At 29.5% G+C, this 9,479-nt stretch overlaps 1 long non-coding RNA gene across 5 annotated transcripts; it reads left to right on the plus strand.

The window, feature by feature from the left end:
* The first annotated feature begins 2,136 nt into the window (after positions 1–2,136).
* On the plus strand, positions 2,137–5,884 carry LOC145057728 (uncharacterized). Of its 5 annotated transcripts, none has more exons than XR_013686177.1 (8): positions 2,137–2,469; positions 2,554–2,637; positions 2,724–2,842; positions 3,115–3,237; positions 3,459–3,589; positions 3,675–3,787; positions 3,966–4,110; positions 4,906–5,884. It is a non-coding gene; the product is annotated as an uncharacterized LOC145057728 (long non-coding RNA). The 5 variants fall into 5 exon arrangements; XR_013686176.1 differs by lacking the exon at positions 3,115–3,237 and having other exon boundaries at positions 2,142–2,469; positions 4,906–5,193; positions 5,668–5,884; XR_013686174.1 differs by lacking the exon at positions 3,115–3,237 and having other exon boundaries at positions 2,139–2,469; positions 3,940–4,110.
* The last annotated feature ends 3,595 nt before the right edge of the window (positions 5,885–9,479 follow it).

Raw genomic sequence — 9,479 nt, forward strand, 5'->3', positions numbered from 1 at the left:
TTTTTCATCCTGTCGCATCTTCTGTTCATCAGCAACTAACTTGTTATATTCTGTTTGAGTCTTAACTGTTGTGTTTGTTCCAGAATGAACAAACGGTCCGAGTGTGATGGCTTCCCATATGAGATAGCCATTATCCTCAGATCCGACCACATAGTCTTCAAAGTGATGTGCCCACACTTCATAGTCCTGAGTGTAGAGTATGGGTATTCTGGTAGTGGATCCAATGTTGTTTGAGATGTTGATTGGTTTTGTTTGCGAATCATCGTGAGACATGGTGAGCTGCTAGAATCAAACCTGTAAACTTGAGATTAGGGTTTTATCTAAAACTTAGTTGCTGTCGAAACAAAGAAGACGACTTCTTATTTATACGATAAAAGCGGAAACCCTAATGAATTCTGAATACAGAAGGAATGTGTATTAATCACACAGTTTCCTGCTCTGATACCAATTGTTGGAACGTAGTTCTTTCAGGATCGATTGATTCTATGCATGTAAACAAATAAGTACGTAAATATAGACACGAATATGGTTTGAATATGTTGAATGATTAATGCTTCAACACCTCAGAAGAGCTCGACTAAGAACTTCGATCGTAGAGGTGTTTTAGGGTTACAATACTCAAAACGTAATCAATATCGTTCTATAATGCACACATGCATGCATATATATAGTCTAACCCTACAAGAGAATCACGGATGGACAGGCCCAATCCGGATATAAAACAAAAAGCCCAAGACGCAACACAATAAGTCTTAACACATACTTTTTGTGTATTCAATTGAGATTTATTGTATTAAGTTATGAACTTTGTATATTAAGATGTGATTTTGTGTGTTTTAAATTGTGAATTGACTGTATTAAGTTATGAATTTTGTGTATTAAACTATGATTTTGTGTTTTAAACTATGAATTGAATGCATTAAGCTATTAATTTTCTAATTAAACTATTAACTGACCTTATTAAGTTGTGAATTTTGAATGAAATTTGTGTTAAAATATATATGAATGATTTATGTATGAATGTTTTGTAATAATTTTCTTGTGAATATATTTATTTTTTGTGTTTTATACATATTTAATAATGTATTACTTTTTATAATTAATTTGCATTAAATTCTAAATAAGTAAATTGTTTCGTTTATTAAATTATGAATATAATATTTAAGCTGTCATTTAATGATTTTATATATACAGATCTGATTTGGAATGAATGATGATTGTGACGGCGGCACATGTGGTTGGTGGTGGCGTGTGTTAATTTGAGTTTGACTTCTTTAAATATGTGAATTAGTGTAGAATATATTGTATTATGTTATGTTGTGAATTTTATCTATTAAACTACAACGAACTCTATTAAGCTGTATATTTTATATAAATTTTATGTTAAAATATGAATGAATGTATGTATCTTTATTAGAATGTGAATATGATATTCTAAACTGTAAATATATATTATACACGACACATTTTTTTTAAATAAATCTACAACTTAGAAAAAAAAATGAATTTGTCAAGGCATATTTTTATTTTTTTATTAAAATTTTGTATATTTGGGTGCAAAAATAAAATTTTATACGTTAAAAATATTACCAAAAAAAGTGAAAGCTACAATCTTTATTCTACTAAACTGTTAATACAAGTAGAAAATGTCATTGAACTTGGTGTTAATCCAACGATGGTCCGGCAGCTGTTCTACAACAGACGACAACTAGTTGTAAATTACGGAATGAAAATGTTTTCTTAATATAATATTTATGTTTGATGTCTCTAAAATTCCCTAAATGAAAACATTTAAAAAAATGGTTTTGAAAGTTCTTCACCAAAAAAAAGTCCTCATCCGATCCTATATATATATATATATATATATATATATATATATATATATATTACCTTATAAAAAAAATCTCACTATTTCTATAAATAGATTCATTATAATAATATTATTTTTTTTAAGACGTTCAAATCATTAAGCTAATGGTACAAGTAGTCATCAATAAAATAATAATATATTTTAATTCGTACAAAAAATGAAAGACGAAGTACAATTAACCAATGCATATAAACTTCTTGTCTCTACCAGGTTTGACCAAGTTAGTCCTGATATGAGTTGTGAAGAACCTAAGATCCCGGCAAAAATCTTTCAGTTCTTGGGCCCCTTTCCCCTATATCCGTTCTTATCCTCCTTCGTAGGATTCATCCCGTTTCTCTTTCTACTAAATGAGTTTTCTTCCTCTCTCAGTGAAAAACACCTTAAGACCATTCACTATTCATGACCACCGTTTATCTTCAACATAATTGATGTCGCCTCCCCCCACCTTCGTCTTCTCCATTAACGTCCTCCACGACCCACTCAAGCATTTGTTCCATCGTCTTTGTCGGAACTCCCGAAGCTATCACCTCCGTCGACCGCCACTAGAACTGTTGTCACAGATAAACACACACTTTTCATCGGCCATTTCTTTAATTTATGTATACTTTTTACATTTTCATCTTGATTGTCTCTCTACACCTACTTACTGAGTTGATTTTTAAAATTTTGAATTTTTGTTGCAGTAGTAACGGATGAATAACTTTGAAGAGGAATGAGTTCTTCACCGTTCTCTTGAAATCGTAGCTACACCACACCAAGTTCAAAAGGCACATCAGTCTCACATCCTTCATCTCTTTTTCTTTCCCTCTCACACACGCATACTTAAACCCTAATAATCTTATTTCTTATGAAGATGCTTGAAACTCGAGGGACAGCCCAAGGTGGAGTCGTGGCTCCGTCTCATCTATTCCAATTTCGTAGATATGAACTCTCATCTGAAACAATATACCATTCCACGTTCTAACATGAAAGGTAAATTTTGGATTTTATAATGCAAAAAATCTATGTTTGTTTATGGTTCTTTTTACTCTGTTTTAAAACTACATCATATCCACCTCCGTTAATCCTTTATTGAATCAATCCTCACCTTTTAATTAATCATGTATTCCAACACAAATGAGATATGAGAAACCCTAGCCGCTCTGGCATTTCTATGGTCTGAAGACCAACTACAATACGATTCAAAATTGATACTTCATTTTTTGTTTTTTTATTTACCATCCCTTAATGGAAATCTATTTCAGTTTCAATTTTTTGCAGTCCAGAATACGCATACATTTAGGATTCTCGATTGATCAGTTTTGGTTAAGGTTTAGAAGAAACATACAGGAACCCAATTGTGCATCTACAATCACTTAAAGTCTCATGTATTTCTCATTTACACTCAATAAAACTAATTTTTTATTTTCATTATCATTTTCCATTGTTTTTTCAAAGACTGAAGGTTCTAAGCAAGTTATCTTTGGTTGTATATGATTTGATTTTATCTTTCAAGATTTTCTTTTAGGAGATTTGAATAAATGAGTTTATTTTTTTTCATATTTTTCTATAGGAGTGCTTATATTTTGTTTTTCATTCAAAACCTCAGGTATATTTTTTGCCCTACACTTATATTGTTTCACATCGACATGGTGTTTTGGGTCGTAAAAGGTCAAAAGCCTCACCTTTTTACTTCGATTTTATTTAGACTTTGGTGTGACTTTGAAGATATAACCTAAGGTACCAAACTTTTATAGTTCATATGCATGCTTTATTATTATCTTTTGTTTGAATTTATAAAAAAAAAAGACATTACAATTGAAAGGATTTGAAACTGAACTCTCATGGAGGATTCAAAATCTGTTGACTATGGTTCGCCGGTGACATAACCCTGAATTGGCAGCCTGAACCCCCATTGATCATCAGAACCCGAAGCAGGTAAGCTTTTACATAATCATTTTACATTTAAATCTCGATTATATCTATAAATCCTAACACAATGTTACCGATTTATGAAATTTTTTTATTTTTTTTTTTGTTGCTTTTATTAATACCATTCTTTCTTTCCTCGAAATCAATAAACTTTGAAGAAGGAGATCTGGGTTTTCTATTGCAGATCCCTAATGTGAGTCTGTCCAAGCACCGAATAATGCCATGCTACGTTTATTCTAAGTGAGGCTACAAATAGGAGGTTGGGTCTAAATCACACTTAATGTGATTGGGATTTGTTGCACCATTTTCTCGCCTCTCAAGTTGCATCAGTAAGCATCTCTATACCTACATGTTTAATGTTTTGTATTAAATTCTTATTGCAGATAAATGAAGATTGTGAAAGTTGTTGGTTGTATTGTTGGATTTCACAATTGAATTTATTGAACTTTTATCCTTTTATTAGAAGTATATTCAGGTACTAAATTGCTTGAACGTATTGTATGTTCTATTTGTTTATATTCACAAGTTTCATAGCTTCTAATTATCTTTGTTTTTATTTAATGCTCTGTGAACTTGCTTGCCACAATATCTTTTAGTAGCATTGTGTTTGCAATTGGGAATAATTTTTTTATTTTTTTTTTATTTTATGTTTTAGTAATGGGTGTTCCTAATATTCTAACCATGCCTTTTTTTTTGTTCCATGTTCGCTTCTTGCAATGTAAAGGTCCTAATAATGTTGCAAAAATAACAAGCATACTAAGTATGCCTTGATTATAGATAACATTATTTCAACTTTTCCAAATGACATATGAATACGGTCATAATTACTAATATGAAGTTGATGAAACATAATGAATTCAATATTAAACATACTGAATTCACATTTAGAGCAAAATTAGGATCACAACATCTCTCTTTCATTTCAAAAGGGTATCATAATCAACTATAACATTAAAGGATGAAGTTTTAAAATTCTCAAGATTGTGTCAATTCAACTTTTCTTTCTATCGATCATGTGTTCCTAAAATTGCTAGAAGTGAGGTCTTCCAATCAATTGTATGTACTTTTAATGACTAATTGTTTCATATGATGTGATTTTTTATTTTTTGTTCTTTTGATTTCAGGTTTATATTATTTGTAGAGTTTGTTGTTGTATAATCCAATCCAACAGCTCAGCAAATCTGATTTGACAACTTCAACAGGTCTGTTACATGCTTTTGCTTGCAAATTAGGCTAAAAAATCATCAAGAAGAAGATGATTTATCATGATTCTTTAGGACTGACAGTCAGCAAATCATCACGATTTTGGATTTTTGGTTGTTACACCCAATGATCCTGATTCAGATGATGATTTAAATTGAAGTAACAAGATTGCGAACTAGGAATTCGCTATTAAATATAACATTGGGAAGGTAATGAGTTACAAGTGTCTATATCATGAATTCATGATTATTTAGGACTCAAAGCCATTTGTTGGAATAAAGTTTTCTTACTTTGGATACTACCCTGCTTTTTAAATTTATTCTTTATCTCAATTTACTCTTTGTATACTATCATGTGTCAACTTATGAGCCTTTATTCCATTTTTTGGCTGTTTTTGAAATGGATTTTGAGGTATTAAGTTAAGGTATGATTATTTTTATTAAGCAAACTAAAATGTGTATGTGAACGGGGGTTATTATAAATGCAACATGAGAGGATTAGGTTACGAACATTAGATAAATAGAGATATTAGATGGTCCATATTTATTTTAGAGGGATTAGAATGATCTTTTGTTTCAATTGACTTTTTAGTTGTAATTGTAATTTATCTAATGGTTTGCAAGTTCTGTTCACGATTTGTACTAAAGCTATTGTCATCATAATCACATTTATTGCATTTGCAGAATTTTTCTCCGTCGTGCTCTTAATAACTTCATCTGATACTCCTATGAAAAGTTATTGGCTACTTACAGACACAAGTTGCACCCAAATTGTATGTAGATGTGTTTGAAATGTGAAATGTGAAAATTCAAGAAATTAATTAAATTTGCAGAATTTTAGCTTTGTTATGTTAGGTAACTTAAATAAAGGTTTTAATAGAAAAGTTTATTTTATGCCTAACGGTGTTGTATTGTATTATTAAGGATAAATGGTCGGTATTAAATCAAACGTTTTTATCATATTTTTCATCTAATTGTTATTTCTTGGTGTCAAAAAATTAACCTAACTATAGCTAAAAAATAATATATTATATTAATGGGAGAAAGTGACGGTAAAATTGGTCAAAATATGTTGATAGGCTTGTAGTTTTATTAAAGCAAAAAGATATGTTGTTAAATTCGAAAAATACAAAAGGTTCGGTGATTTTTTCTGTGAAGTATTAAAGAAATTAAAATTGGTTAGTGATGGCTTTGTGGGATTCCCAAATTTGTTTTCCTTTTTAAAAAACAAAATTAATCGATTTTTTGGCTCTGATTTTAAATAAAAATTTGTACAAACTTAAACAATACTTGGATACAACACAATTAACTTATTGTCAATAAACTATAACTATTTGTATTCAAATTCTATTAAAGAGAATGATCATAGAGTTCTTAATGATGATGTACACCGTGCATGCAGATTTAGGACATGTTGATATAAAAACGTGATTCTATTTGAATTTTATGGTCTAAATATATAGTAATATGTTGTTTTTCAAAATATTATAAAAGAGATGATAAATTTTGAATAAATACTTATAGTTGTGGATTGTAGATGTATGTTATAATAACGAACATACAAGCAGAAGTACATATTTCAAATTTCAAGGGTTACAACTATTCATCGTTGTAAAACCGATGGTAACAATATGAGTCTTCCTATAAATATAACATGTTTCCGAATAGAACTAAATGCTGAAAGAAACTATTCGTCGCCGCTGCTTTGCGCGGGTAAACGACTAGTATATATATATATATATATAATATATATATATATATATATATATATATATATATATATATATATATATATATATATATACTAGGTTATAATCCATAGAAACCACGGTTGGTACATTTAAAATTATTATAAACAAAATATGTTTTTATTTATTTTCCACCACATAAATGACATTTCCAAAAAGTAGAATGCCATATAAAGAAATGTTTTTATTTATTTATTTTCCAGTCTATGTTCGAAATATTCACAAAAAACAATATAATTTTAAGATGTAGAATGTTATAAATGATAGTTTTTCAGAAATTAAAATACTATAAAAGAAAATTTTGTTTATTATTTTCCACTCTATGTAGAAAATCCTTAAAGAGAGGCCATTTTACAAAGTGTGATGCTATAAATGATAATTTCCAGAAAGTAGAATGTTATACAAGAATTTTTTTTTTAATTTTCCACTCCATGTCGAAATCTTGGAAAAAAAAACCATTTTAGAAAATATAATACAATAAATGACATCGAAATAGAATTTTGCTTTGCACTTGAGACTTGAGACCCATGATGATATTCAACTATTAAAAAAAACCCAACTTTTTCTACTATTTTCTACAAATGAAATTAACAAAGTACATTGGTAAAACCATACACAACCAATTTTCAAAGATTCCAACTTTCATCATTTCTAAATACAACTTTCTAAAAAAAATCTTTATTTAAGATGAAAGCCCAAGTTTTATCAAAAACACCAATGTAGATCCAAAGTACATTGCTAAAACCGTAAAAAGAAAAAAAAATCTCCAAGCGACTTCTAATACCCCCATTTCCAATAATCTGCTAAACTACAACAGAAATAGAAAAGTAAAATTTTAAAATTGTATAAAGCCAAAAATAAGAAAACCCAATTTCGAACTTTAAAAAAAAAAACAAATTTCCAAAAGAAATTGAACCAAAAAACTCATTTTTTTAAATAGCATAAATTTGAATCTTAGTCTTATTTGAATCTTAATCATCTGTTTGGGTCCTTCAGTTGGATTGATGAGAATAAGTTTGACAATTGTCATTATAAAGTTTTCATTTCAAATGTGCCATGTTTAGGTTTGTTATAAAACAAACAATTATATTACATCAATTCCTAATTGTCATATTAAATTTAGACATTTAAACGTAAAACAAATTTTGAAGTAACTGTTTTATAAAATTCCCTTATATCATATATTTATAGATTAATTGTTCAAACTAAAATGGAACTTATAGAAAAAAACATACCAAGTAACTTACTTGAGTTTCTTTGCACTGCACATTTAAAAGAGACATACCATCCTTCAAAGAAATCAAGTTTGATAATACAAAACAAAATTATCAAATATTCAATATTGGTTCTAAATGAGATGAAGTTAAGTCTTATCTGTTTCTCTAATGTTATCGTCTTATTACATGTTGATCTCACCAGGACAAAAAAAAAAAAAAAAAAAAAAAAAAAACCTCTGAGGTTTTAGTTCCTACTATTCCACATTTCATTCAAACTAAACAAAAGTTGATGACCAAAAAAATCTAAAATTCTTCGCAACATCATATAAAAGCTGGCTAATCAATGACCAAAAAACTATAATTTTGCACACTTACTAAAAAAATATGCAGTTAAACAAAAGCCTCATGTTAATTATTAAAGCTTCAAAATACATTATACAACATAAAAACAATTTGCATGCTAACTAATGAATGTGGTTGAAAAAAAATCTAAAAAACAAAGACATCAGTAATCTCGAAATCATAAGTGTATATGTGGAAATCAAATTTCTGCCTTGCGAAATAGCAATATAGTTTCGTTAACTTGCTAATTTCAACATCCTACTTTCATGTTTTGTCATGAAACCATTGTAATAAACTTTAATACCGAATGAAAAATAAATAATTGCATGACTACTTTCATTTGCTTGTCTTTTAAAGCATGGTAATGTAACTTGCATTTTATTGTCCCTTGGGCATAAAATACACTTTAAAAGTAAAATCCCTAAAATGAACCCTTAGCCACAGTTAGGTTTGGGATTAGCAAAACAAAGCAGACAAACCTAGATACAAAGAATTGCATGCAATTTAAGTACCATGTCTTCACCATGACATCACTACATATGAGACATTTTCACAAACACCTGGTGTGCTTTCTAGGTTTCTTACCCACTATTTAATTGAAGAGCTTCCTTAAATACTACTTATAAAACTAAAATTATAGTTCCTTTGAGATCCAAGACACATGTTTATGTTTCTAAGAAACATAACTCATTCCCGCTCAAATTCCTCTTAGTTATACTATCTTTATCACCCACTCTTTTTCTTTGGAAAATTTTGAAAAAAAAAAAAAAGAAACAAAAGAACGAATCACAATCCAAAAGGCCATTAGGAGTTAGAAACATATACACCTTATCTTCAAACCCGTTGATTTGTTGCTTATGTTCTATCTTTTTCAGTAACCGTTAGATGCATCAGAAGGAAAGCAAGTTAGAAGTTAGAGAGACTGAGAAGGAAGTGGCACAGAATACAACAGAAAATCGGGTAGTGATTGAAGTCATATGATGGTGGAAGAGACATGGTGGTTTGGCTACCGTGTTTTGGGTATTGGTTTAGATTAGCATAGGCAGTGGTCGGGTGTAGTAGTGGAGGTAAGGTGGTGGTTCAACAAATTTCTAGGGTTTTCATAGAGACGAGGCAAGAGTAAATGTAAATCGATGGGAGTAGCGAAGGAATCGGGGGTGTATTGGAAAACGAAAGCAAAGATAATATG

Source organism: Lactuca serriola, chromosome 6, assembly GCF_051521515.1.
Source record: "Lactuca serriola cultivar US96UC23 chromosome 6, Lser_US96UC23_V15, whole genome shotgun sequence".
Taxonomy (NCBI): Eukaryota; Viridiplantae; Streptophyta; class Magnoliopsida; order Asterales; family Asteraceae; genus Lactuca; species Lactuca serriola.